Source organism: Vitis riparia, chromosome 13 (genome assembly GCF_004353265.1).
Source record: "Vitis riparia cultivar Riparia Gloire de Montpellier isolate 1030 chromosome 13, EGFV_Vit.rip_1.0, whole genome shotgun sequence".
Lineage (NCBI taxonomy): Eukaryota > Viridiplantae > Streptophyta > Magnoliopsida > Vitales > Vitaceae > Vitis > Vitis riparia.
In genome coordinates, this window is record NC_048443.1 from 8,979,486 (window position 1) to 8,992,633 (window position 13,148).

The window sequence follows — 13,148 nt, forward strand, 5'->3', positions numbered from 1 at the left end:
AATTAAGGGTAGGTTACAGCATACACTAGGAGTCAAGAAATAAGATGCCAAGACTTGTACATTCTGAATAGGGAAGGGAAAAGTATCCTAACATAAGAGACCAAAAACAGGCTCAGGGAGATTCTCGTTAGGATCAAATTGGGGGCATAGATGTATCTCTTTGGTAAGAGTTCCCATAATTTAGGTATTAATGAAATAGGTATAAAAGAATTATATATCTTGATATGATCATGTTGTTAATGATGATCTAATGAGTTGAAATATTATGTTTTCAACTGTGTATATCTAATAAATACATCAAGTACTTAAACTTTAATATAGAAATGCTCCATAATGGTTTGTATGACTCATCCTCTTATAAACATATTATTTAGATTAGGCTAAAGTAGTCAAAGTAAGAAGAAAACTTGATACTTGATTTGAAGTATGAAGAATTCTTCTTAGACTTTGTGTGTAGTGTTGTTAGCTTATTGTTGTGTTAAAGTCTATTTTGATGTATTTTGGAAAGAATGACCAACTAGAACCACAATAAGATGTTGCAAAACTTATTTAAACAAGGGCTTGTGAGCAAGATTTTTTTTTTTTCCCTTTCATGTACAAATAGTATGATGAATGAAAATTTGATTCTCGATTGTAATTAGTGTTTTATTTAAGTTTTAAATCATGCAATGAATACTTAAAATTAGCTTACGATGTCAAAGAATGTAAGTAAACAAGGTTTTACATGTTGGATATATAATAAATTCAAAACCTTTACCTTCCACATTGAATGATTACATTTTTTCTTTAAGTGCCCTTTAATCATTATCATCTTGTTTAATCATTTTTCTCTAATGTCTTGAGCATAGTAGATTTCTATAAATTTACATGAGCATTCCTTAACTCTTCTTGAGTGATCCTAAACTTAGCATTGAAACAATCGTAATTTAGGCGAAGATGCTTACACGTCTTCATAATCATCCTTGGTTGCTAGCCATTTTTCCTTAATTACTTTAGGATGTTTAGTGAAGATGATTACAAATATTAACTAGTTGACTCATGTATTTTTGTATGAGTGTAGAACAATTGTGCATTCTTTCCACATCACTTATGTATGTTCGTTCCAAGAAAGAAGATATAGAACTCTTATCTTTTGCTTACACCACTTGGTTCTCCAGCCCATTATGCTTATGCATCATTTTTATATCACATATGCGACTTGTTTCTCATTAAGATATTTCACTTACATGTTCTTGTATATGCATAATTTAGAGAAAAACATTTTAAAAAAGAAAAAGAAAAAGCAAAATAGATGTTAATATATATATATATATATATATATATATATATTTGGAACAATAAAACTCAAACTATGCAAGTGACCTTGTCTATTATATAGGTGACTTTGTTTACTCCATAGGTAGAGTATATGATAGTGATAATCAAGGAAGCTATGTGGTTGCATGGTTTAGTGGAGAATTTAATGTTGGAAACCGTTTTGTCTTTTTAATAAAATAAAAATATTTTTAAATTGTGGCCCATTTAACTATTATTTTCCCTAAAATAAATGAAACGTGGGGACACATCTCTTATGGAGTAACCACCCATGTCTACAGACGTGGGACATATTACTCGGTTGAAAACTACCCGAAGTCTTCTTTGATGGGAAGAAAAGAAAATAAATAGATAGATACAAGATTAATTCCAAAAGATGGAAGAAGAGTCACTGGTCTACAAGAATAAGTCTATGAGTTCCATCGATGCATGGACATAAGGTCTTGTAAGGACTAGCCAACTAATCCCTATTTTGTGTGAATCTGATTGCCATGGCTGGAGGTACGATCTTGGATTTTCATTTTATTACTTGCAATTATCAAAGATATTTATCTAACATTTAAGAGTAAAGCAAGATCACATTATGATTTATTATGATAATGGGAATGCCCTACATTTATTTAAGAATAAAATTCATCACTCATTGGTAAGGCATATTGATGTCTAATTTCATTTTATTTAAGAGATTCTAGAAGAAAGTCATATCTTATTTTAGAAAGATTGCTAATGTTAATGAGGTAGGTCATATTTCGAGAAAGATTTTTCCTAAAGTCAAGTTTAGCCATTGTTTAAATGTGATCCATGTAGAAAGGATCAATGTACCTTTAGGTGTGTAGTAGCAAAATCCTTAAAGATTGTTTGGTTAGCTTCATTTAAATTACTTAGTTAAATATTACATAGTCAATTATATGTTTGACTTTTTGAACTAGAATATTTAGATTTTGGTTGTTGTAGTTGTTATACTTACTATTTAGGTTTTTAAAAAGGTATAAATTTAGAATTGTAATTGGTTTTATTATTTTCATTTAAAATTCCCAAGAAACTTCATTGAGGGAAAACAAAGCAAGAGAGTTTTTGAGAATTGCTTGTAATTGTTGTTTATTATTTTGATATCTTTAGTGCATTCATCTTACCATTACCATAGATGAAGGCATATTGTCAAACCACATAAATTGTTTATCTTTGTCTATTGTTTTCTATTATTCTCTTTTACCATGTTTGGATATTTCATCATCATTTTCATAGATTTCTTTGTTTCTTTATAATGAGGAAAATGAAGAAGGTGAGAGATCAAAAATGAAAAAATACATTAGGATTAGGGTTTAAGCGGGAAGATAGACATAGAAGATGATAAAATTTATATAATTTCACATACTTATTTTTGTTTAAACATAAAAAAAAATTAAAAAAAAAAATTCTATTTGGACCTATGCTTTTCTCTTGGAACCTCAATTCTTTATTTTTTAAATAAAAAGTGGACATATCAAATTAAGACAATATCATAGTCCTTTATTATTATTTTTCATTCTTAGTTGGTTTTTGTCTTGAATTTAGAGTGAAGAAGATGTAATAAATGAGTAGGGAAAGAGGAAGAAAAATGAAGATAACATTAGAACTAGGAATTGGAGAAGTGGAAGAAGATGAGGACATTTCTAGCAATGTTGCATGTCAATTTTTTGTTTAATGATTTCCTTATAATAGTTTTCATATTTCATTATCTCTCTCTAAACTAAGCAACATATTTCTTAAATATTTTGAATTCTAATTTATTTTTAAACTCTTTCATTCTCTACCCTTTCACCATTTTCACATACCTAAAATTTGCTCTCAATTTATTTCAATAATGTTGACATAAAAGTAAATAGCTAAAATAAATAAGTTAACCTTCAACCTATTCTTTTTTTTTTTACAAACCAGAATCTAATATTTTTGTTTAGAAACTAAAATTGAACAAAAATGTATAAACTAAGAGAAAGAAAAAGTAAAAACTAGAGACTTGCAATTGTATAAATGTTAAGATCTCAAGTTAGTAATTTATGTTAGTATTTGTATTTTTTGTTTTTTTTTCTTGATTTTTATATACCATTTTAATTAATATTTTCAATTTTGTGATTGAAGTCTCAAAATTTTGAATTTGTGTTATGCTTATTTTATTGTTTCCATGTTAAAAACCAATGTGAAATTAATATGACATGTACACTTATTATTTTGAAGTGTAATGTTGATATCTTATTTTGTAAAGCCCATGGCGATCAATCATTGTCTCTCATGTGTCTCATTGATGATGTGTGAGTTTGACTAATTATATAGTGAGAAAGCAAAGGCCATGTTTAGTTAAGAAAAACACCCAAAAGAGGGGGGGGGGGGGGGGGGGGGGGGGGGGGTGGGTGTGAATTGAGTTTTTAAATAAGCAAAGTAAAGAGATAGAGTTTAGAGAATTCAAACTCGGGTTTATAGTGGTTCGGCACTTCCTTGCCTACATCCACTCTCCTCAACCTCCTAACCGAGTGAGGGTTCCACTAACTTGAATCTTCAACCAAGCTTTCAATCTTCTTACACTTGGATTCCGGCTCCAATGAGCTCTTACACAACTTCTTCAAGATTCAACCCTTTTGAAGGCTTTAACACTTAGATTGTTACAAGATATAATCACTCAACCTAGCTTAAAGATGACTCAAATACAAGACAAAGCTAGGATGACAAACAAGAGTGCACTAAAGGATATGCAAGTGGTGATTTAATGCACAATGAAAGAAATGAGAGCTTTTTGATCAAGAACAGGTAGGTAGGCTTTGAATGCAAGTGTTCTCCTGTCAATAAATGAAGTGGAGCTCTCAATTTATAGGTTTCTAAGCTCGGAAGTCAAAAATAGCAAAAGGCAACCTCGTCCGGTCGAGCTAGGGGTCGACCGGTTCACTAGCCGTTGGAGCATTTAATGCATGACAGGTTACCGTTGCCTTAACCGAACCTCAACCGGTACTCGACTGGACCTCGACTGGTAAGAGAAACACCTCAACCGGGAAGAGAAGGCTACTGGGAGAGAGAGAAGATTTTTGACCTCCCTCGACCGGTCCTCGACCGGACGACCACAACCGGTCGATCGGTTCCTCAACCGGTTGACCGGTTGGCCATAGCCTCGACCGGTTGAGCCTTTTTGGCCCCGAAAAACCTATGTTTTGATTCCTTTCTTTTCTAACACTTAGGCAAGGTCTTTAGGAAAATTATTAAGCCAATTTTGAAACATTTTGCCTAAGGTAAATTAGTTAAAAACTTGGGTTTTAATGAAATCGACGTTTTAAATAATAAACCGAGTTTTCTAAGATGCATGAAACATATGAAAATCCTAAGTGCACTCATGCATTCATCTTACATTAGTTTCCTATGATCACAAGTCTTCCAAGCGTCTCGATCTTGTATCCATTTGATCATTTGATGAATTTTCGAGTTTATACCTGAGATTCTTAAACATTAAACCAATTAGTCACTTAACCATGGTTTGTTATCATCAAAACCCGATTAGGAGAACCCTTGGGTTAACATATAGCATCATGCCTTAAAGATTAGTGCTACATATCGAAGACATCTCTCTAATAAACATGACATTCATTACACTTTTCTTGCCCTTAATCTTTGATACATGGATAGGTCCATGTTCTACCTTCATATCTCCTATGCCATAGTGATACATTATTTGAAAATGAATATTTATCTTCAATAAGACCCTAAGTCACATGGATGCCTATGAAGCATGGATGTTGCCCATAGTGAATGCTAGGAAGGGGGGTAGGGGTGTTTCCTACTCTATTCTTCCTTAAGATGGTATCATGTGCTTCTGATAATTGTTTTATTCTTATTCTAGAAAATACATGCTTCCTAAAAACTAATAGTTGTTACTGGTTTATGATCTTTTATACCTCCTTCTAATGTGTCATCCTTACCATAATGCCTTGATGTCAATAAATCTACCTAGTTCATGAGCAAAGCTCAAGGTTTTAGAATAGACTTTGTGTCCTTAGTGGTAAATCTAGTTTCCCTACCCATTAGCATTTCAAGATTAGTTTGAGCGTCTTGGTTTAGCAATTAGATCTTATACTTAACAAGGTTGGATTAACACACATTGATCTCATTTTAGCTGAAATGAAAGAGGTGACAAGTGTGTCTTCATTATAGGTGTCATATGAAGAAGTTTGTATATCCTTATAGAATAACTAATATTCAAAATACTATTTCAGAACATTATAAAAAAACTTCATTTCTATCCAAATGAAAAAAAAAGAGGTGATATTGTTGTTCTCCTTGATCTTACTGCCACTATCTCTACCCAATCATCTACTCTTACTTTGCTTTGCTCTCATTTAAACTCTTAGGACATTTAAAACTTTCAAGTTTTAGTTGTAAACTTATAGATATTTTTTAGAAAAAAAAAAATGGAAGTGAGATCTAAGATTTTGTTTTGAGAAAAGTATTGAAAAAGCCCGAGGCTTAGAAACTTTGATTTGCCTTTGTCTAAATATGAACTTTTGAATGAAGAAAACAATGTTGTTAGCCCAAGGGTTCTCCTAATCAGGTTTTGATGATAACAAACCATGGTTAAGTGACTAATTGATTTGAATGGTAAAGAATCTCAGGTATAAATTCAAAAATTCATCAAAGGACCAAATGGATATAAGATCGAGACTTTTGGAAGACTTTTGATTATAGGAAATGAATGTAAGATGAATGCATGAGTGCACTTAGGATTTTCATACCTTTTCATGCATCTTTGAAAACTCGATTTATTCTTTAAAATTTCGATTTCATTAAAACCCGAGTTTTATCAAATGTACCTTAGGCAAAATGTTTTAAAATTGGCATATTAATTCACCTGAAGGCCTTGCCTAAGTGTTAGAAAAGAAAGGAATTGAAAAAGATAGGTTTTTGGGGCCAAAAGGCTTAACCGATCGAGGCTTTGGCCAACTGGATCAACCGATTGGGGAACCAGTCGACCGGTTGCCCTTGTCCGATCGAGGTCCGATTAAGAAGTGCTAAAAACACTTTCTCTCATCCAGTAGCTTCCTATTCCCGGTTGAGGTTCACCTCTTCCCGGTCGAGGTCTGGTTGACCTCCGATCAAGGCAACGGTAACCTGCCAAAGCATTAAATGCTCCAACGGTTAGTGAACCAGTTGACCCCCAGCTCGACCAATCGAGGCTGCCTTTTGCTGTTTTTGGCTCCCAAGCTTAGAAATCTATAAATTGAGAGTTTCACTTAATTTATGATATAGAGAACACTTGCAATCAATTGTCTACCTACCTGTTCTTGGCCTAAAAGTTTTCATTTCTTTCTTAGTGCATTAAAACCATCACTTGCATATCTTTTAGTGTACCCTTGTGAGTCATCCTAGCTTTGTTTTGTATTTAAGCTATCTTTGAGCTAGGTTGAGGATTTCTTTCTTGTAAAACTTGAGTGTTAAAGACTTCAAGAGGTTTGAATCTTGAAGGGATTGTGTAAGAGCCTATTGGAGCCGGAATCCAAGTGTAAAGGATTGGAAGCTTGGTTGAAGCTTCAAGCTAGTGGAACCCTCACTCGGTTAGGAGATTGAGGAGAGTGGACGTAGGCAAGGAAGTGCCGAACCACTATAAAATTCAAGTTTGAATTCTATAACTCTCTCTTTATTTCTTGTTTATAGTGTGCTTGAATTTTTTGTATTGAAAAAGTTTTTGAAAAACCCAATTCACTCCCCTCTTGGGTGTTTTTCTCCTTTAAACATAGCTTTTATTTTCTCAATTAGTATCAGAGCTAGACCGCTTGTTTAAGACTTAATCGTTTAAGAGGAAATGACTATTCCATCAAGCTCATCTCAAATTGAAAATTTTACAAAACATAGAGCTCCATTTTTTACAGGAATCGACTATCCCTATTGGAAAACTAGAATGACTTGGTATTTATAATCAACCGATTTAGACGTATGTGACGTCATTGAAGATGACCCAACTTTTCCTACTAAACTAGTTGATGGAGTTTTGGTTCCAAAACCCAAGCAAGAATGGAATAAGCTTGATAGAAGAAATTTTCAATTATATGCTAAGGCTGTTTTTACTTTGCAATGTGTTATGGATAAAAATGAATATAATAGAATATGTCAATGCAAATTGGCTAAAGAAATTTGGAGATTACTTGAGATAACTCATGAAGGAACAAATCAAGTGAAAGAGTAAAAAATTAATTTACTTGTTCATAACTATGAATTGTTTTCAATGAAAGAAAAGGAAACTATTGTTGAGATGATCACTAGGTTCACCGACATTGTCAATGGTCTTGAAGCTTTAGGAAAAACCTACAAGGAATCCGAGAAGGTGATGAAGATATTGAGGTTACTCCCATCAAAATGACATACTAAGGCCATCGCAATTCAAGAAGCAAAAGACTTGACTAAGCTACCTATGGAAGAGCTCATAAGGTCATTGATGACATATGAGATTAACTTGGCAAAGAAGCTATAAGAGGGTGAAGACAAAAAAAAAGAAGAGCATAGCTCTCAAAGCTACAACCAAGAAATAAGAAAATGTTGAAGAAGAAAAACCAAGTGAGAAAGATGATGATTTAGTCCTCATCACAAGAAATCTTAACAAATACATGAGGAGTGAAAGGTTTAGAGGAAGAAAGTTCACCTCTAGAAGAGACCTTTCTAAAAAGGAATCATCATCTCATGGTGACAAGGAGAAATGGGAAGGTAAAAGAGATTTGGTGTGTTTCAAATGCAAAAAATCGAGACACATCAAATATGATTGTCCTCTCTACAAAAGTGAAGCCAAGAGAAGAATGAAAAAGACAATGATGGCCACTTGGAGTGAAAGTGAAGAATCCTTCGAAGAAGAAAAGGAAAAAGAAGTGGCAAACATGTTATTCATGGCAATAGATGAACTTGATGAGGTAAACTCTAACTTTAGTGATGAAGATATGCATGATGTTTTAGAAGAATTATATGAGGATTTTGAAAAACTTAGTTTGAAAAATAATTCTCTTAAAAAAAAATTCAAAAACTTGAAAAAGAACTTGAAGAAGTGAAAGAAAAAATTTCAATTGTTCAAATCTCTAAAACTCATCTTGAAAAAGAAAATGAGACTTTGAGAAGTGAAAATGAGATTTTGAAAAAGAAAAATGAATGGTTGACCTCCTTTCTTTCAATTTTTTCTCGTGGACAAAAATCTTTTGAAATGATCTTAGCTAGCCAAAAATGTGTTTTTGACAAACAAGGGATAGGATTCAAATCCTCAAAAAATCAAAAGTATTTTAAAAACTATTTTGTAAAAGAATCCTCAAGTGCAAATCCTTCTACTACTTGCAACTTTTGTGGAAGAGGATGACACATTAGTAGCACATGTTCCTTAAGAAATGGTTCTCAAAAGAATTCAAATGCTAAAGTTAAAAAGGTTTGGATTGAGAAATCCAAGGTCACTAACCCTCAAGGACCCAAAAAGATATGAGAACCTAAATCAACTTGAATTTTATTTTGTAGGGTTCAAAGAAGGATAAGTGGTTCTTGGATAGTGGATACTCAAGACACATGACCGGGGATGAATCCAAGTTTGCTTTCCTTACAAAGAGAAAGAAAGGATACGTTACCTTTGGAGACAATGCAAAAGGAAGAATCATTGGTCAAGACAACATTGGTAATGACACATTCTCTCTTATTGAAAGTGTTTTATTAGTGGATGGTTTAAAACATAATCTTTTAAGCATTAGTCAACTTTGTGATAAAGGTTTTAAAGTGATTTTTGAAGCATCTCATTGCATCATCAAAGATATTCAAAATGATAAAATCATCTTCATAGGCTATAGATGTTATAATGTTTATGCTATAAATATTTCAAAATATGATAGTCATGATAGATACTTTTCAAGCATGCATGATCAAAGTTGGTTGTGGCATAGGAGGTTGGGACATGCTAACATGGACCTTATTTCCCAACTCAACAAAGATGAACTTGTTAGAGGCCTTCCCAAAATAAATTTTCAAAAAGACAAAGTTTGTGAAGCTTGTCAAATGGGAAAGCAAATCAAAAACTCTTTTAAAAACAAAAATTTCATTTCAACAATTAGGCCTCTTAAGTTGTTGCATATGGATTTATTTGGTCCCTCTAGAAAACCAAGCCTTGGAGGAAAATCTTATGCATATGTTATTGTGGATGACTTCTCTAGATACACTTGGGTCTTGTTTTTAAATCGAAATAATGAAGCCTTTTATGAGTTTTCAAAGTTTTGCAACAAGGTTCAAAATAAAAAAGGTTTTACAATTGCTTGTATAAGAAGTGATCATGGGAGAGAATTTGAAAATATTGATTTTGAAGACTATTGCAATGAGCATGGTATTAACCACAATTTTTCGGCTCCTAGAACTCCTTAACAAAATGGGGTAGTTGAAAGGAAAAATAGAAATCTTCAAGAAATGGCTAAAACCATGCTAAATGAAAACAATTTACCAAAATATTTTTGGGCCGAAGCGGTCAACACTTCTTATTATGTTTTAAATAGAACATTATTGAGGCCCATTCTTAAGAAAACTCCCTATGAGCTTTGGAAAAACAAGAAACCCAACATTAGCTATTTCAAAGTCTTTGGGTGCAAATGCTTTATATTAAACACCAAAGACAATCTTGGAAAATTTGATGCAAAATCGGATGTTGGAATTTTTTTTGGTTACTCAACTTCAAGTAAAGCCTTTAGAGTTTTTAACAAAAGAACCATGGTTGTAGAGGAGTCAATCCATGTTATTTTTTTATGAATCTAACAACTCTCTCCAAGAAAGAGAGAGTTTTGATGATGATTTAGGCTTGGAGACCTCCCTGGGAAAATTACAAATTGAAGATAGAAGGCAACAAGAAGAAATTGAAGAGGATCCTAAGAAAGAAGAATCACCATTGGCACTACCCCCCATCCCTCCCTCAACAAGTGCAAGGTGAATCAAGCCAAGACCTTCTTAAAGATTGAAAGTTTGTCATCAACCACCCACAAGATCAAATTATAGGTAATCCATCTAGTGGGGTAAGAACTAGATCATCTCTTGGAAATATTTGCAATAATATTGCTTTTATCTCTCAAATTGAACCTAAAAATATAAATGATGCTCTAGTTGATGAAAATTGGATGATTGCTATGCAAGAAGAGTTTAATCAATTTGAAAGAAGTGAAGTATGGGAATTAGTGTCAATACCCTGAAATCAAAGTGTTATTGGAACTAGATGGGTCTTTAGAAATAAAATGGATGAAAATGGCATAATTGTTATAAATAAAGCAAGATTGGTAGCCCAAGGTTTTAATCAAGAAGAAGGGATAGATTATGAAGAAACCTTTGCTCCCGTAGCTAGATTGGAAGCCATTAGGATGCTACTTGCCTTTGCATGTTTTAAAGACTTTGTTTTATATCAAATGGATGTGAAAAGTGCTTTCTTAAATGGCTTTATAAATGAAGAAGTATATGTTGAACAATCACCCGGTTTTCAAAGTTTTAACTTTCCTAATCATGTTTTTAAACTTAAAAAGACACTTTATGGTTTGAAACAAGCACCTAGAGCATGGTATGAAAGATTGAGTAAATTTATTTTGAAAAAGAGTTTTAAAATAGGAAAAATTGACACAACTCTTTTCATAAAGACCAAAGAAAATGACATGCTCTTAGTGCAAATATATGTTGATGATATCATTTTTGGAGCTACTAATGTCTCTCTTTGTGAAGAATTTTCTAAATACATGCATAGTGAGTTCGAAATGAGCATGATGAGAGAACTCAACTTTTTCCTTGGACTTCAAATCAAGCAACTAAAGGAAGGAACCTTCATCAATCAAGCAAAGTGTATAAGAGATCTTCTCAAAAGGTTCAACATGGGAGAAGCCAAAACAATGAAGACTCCAATGAGCTCATCCATCAAGCTTGATAAGGATGAAAAAGGTAAATCCATTGACTCAACTATGTATAGAGGCATGATTCTTTGCTATATTTGACCGCTAGTAGACCTGACATCATGTATAGTGTATGCTTGTGTGCTAGATTTCAATCTTGTCCTAAAGAATCTCATTTAAGTGCCATAAAACGAATCCTTAGATATTTGAAAGGGACAATGGACATAGGCTTATGGTATCCTAAGGGTGATAACTTTGAATTGATTAGATTCTAGGATGTCGACTTTGCCGGTTGTAAAGTTGAAAGAAAAAACACTAGTGGCACTTGTCATTTCCTAGGACACTCACTTGTTTCATGGCATAGTAAGAAGCAAAATTCGGTAGCTTTGTCAACGGCGGAAGCCGAATACATAGCAGTCGGTTTGTGTTGTGCACAAATGCTTGGAAGAAATAAACACTTAGTGATTTTAATTTTTCTTTTGAGCATGTTCCTATTAAATGTGATAACACTAGTGCCATAAACATTTCAGAAAATCCCGTGCAACACTCTAGGACTAAGCATATAAAGATTAGACACCATTTTCTTAGAGACCATGCATAAAAGGGTGACATTACACTTGAATTTGTAAGCACAAAAGATCAACTTGCCGATATATTTACAAAACCTCTAAGTGTAGAACAATTTGTTGATATTCAAAGACAACTAGGGGTAATTTCTTTATGATCAAATGATTGCTTGATGAATTCTTGTTGAATATACCTTATGATTGCATGAATTTCATATCATATGCATCATATAGAAATACACTTAGGAAAATGGTCAAATTTTGACCAAAAATCAAAATTCCCTTGGCATTGGACATAAAAAATTGGGGATTTTAACTGAAAAAGACAGGGGAGATCACGAGACGAGAAAATGCACAAAAATCGAAGCATTGACCGTTGACCAGGCGGTTGACCGGATAGGGAACTAGTCGACCGATTCGTCGGGGTGTTGTTTTAAATACTCCTCCCACACCTCATTTTTTCACCTGTTTCCTTTGGTTCTTCAAGAGTTGTGTCGTTTCAACTGCCCAGAAGTGATTTTTGACGCCATTGCAGCATTTTGAGGGGTTCAAATTGATTTTTGGAGGCTAGGGCTTTGGATTTGGGATGGGTTCTTCTCTGTCCGTGCACCTTAGCCAGCTTTAGCTTTATTTTCGCGCGCTTAGGGCTTTTGATTGGGTTTGTTTTCTTTTGGTTGTGTTCATTTCTCTCTCTACCAGCCTCATCTCCTTATTTTATGTTCTTTTGATGGCTCCTAGGAGGGAGACGACAACCTCCAGGGCTCAGGGCAAGCGCCTTACTGAGCCATCTCAGCCTAATTAAATGGAGGCTCGCCGAAAGACGAGGTATGACACGACCCTCATCAGAGGTACAACCAGAAGTTCTCTCAGAGGAAAGTAGTTCCAAGAAGAAATATTAATTTCTCCCAACTTCAGTATTTCGGGTTTGAGAGACTTTTTGGATGGATGGGATGGCTGCCAGTAGTGATGATTTCCGAGCCGATTTTCCTGACTCTGGTGCGTGCATTCTTTTCACAAGTGACCTATGGACTTGGTGGACCGATCATTTCCAATGTTAGAGATGTTGAAATCAGGCTAAGCTCGGAGAGTATTTGCCGCATTTTCAACATCCCTTCAGTTGGACTCAAGGGGTATGAGTCCAAAACTTGGCCCATTGTGCCGGGTTTTGAGCCTAGAGAGGCTATTCAGAGGATGTACGGCCTTGCAGACGCCCAAGGGATGGGCAAACCATCGGTACATAGCCTGACCGTGATCAGTCGAGTCCTTCATCACATGATCTGCTCCATCCTATTGCCACGAGGCGGACACCGAGATGAGGTCTCTTACCTTGAGGCATTCCTCATAGACTCGATTCTGATAGGTAGACGGATTCATGTGGGGTATCTGATGA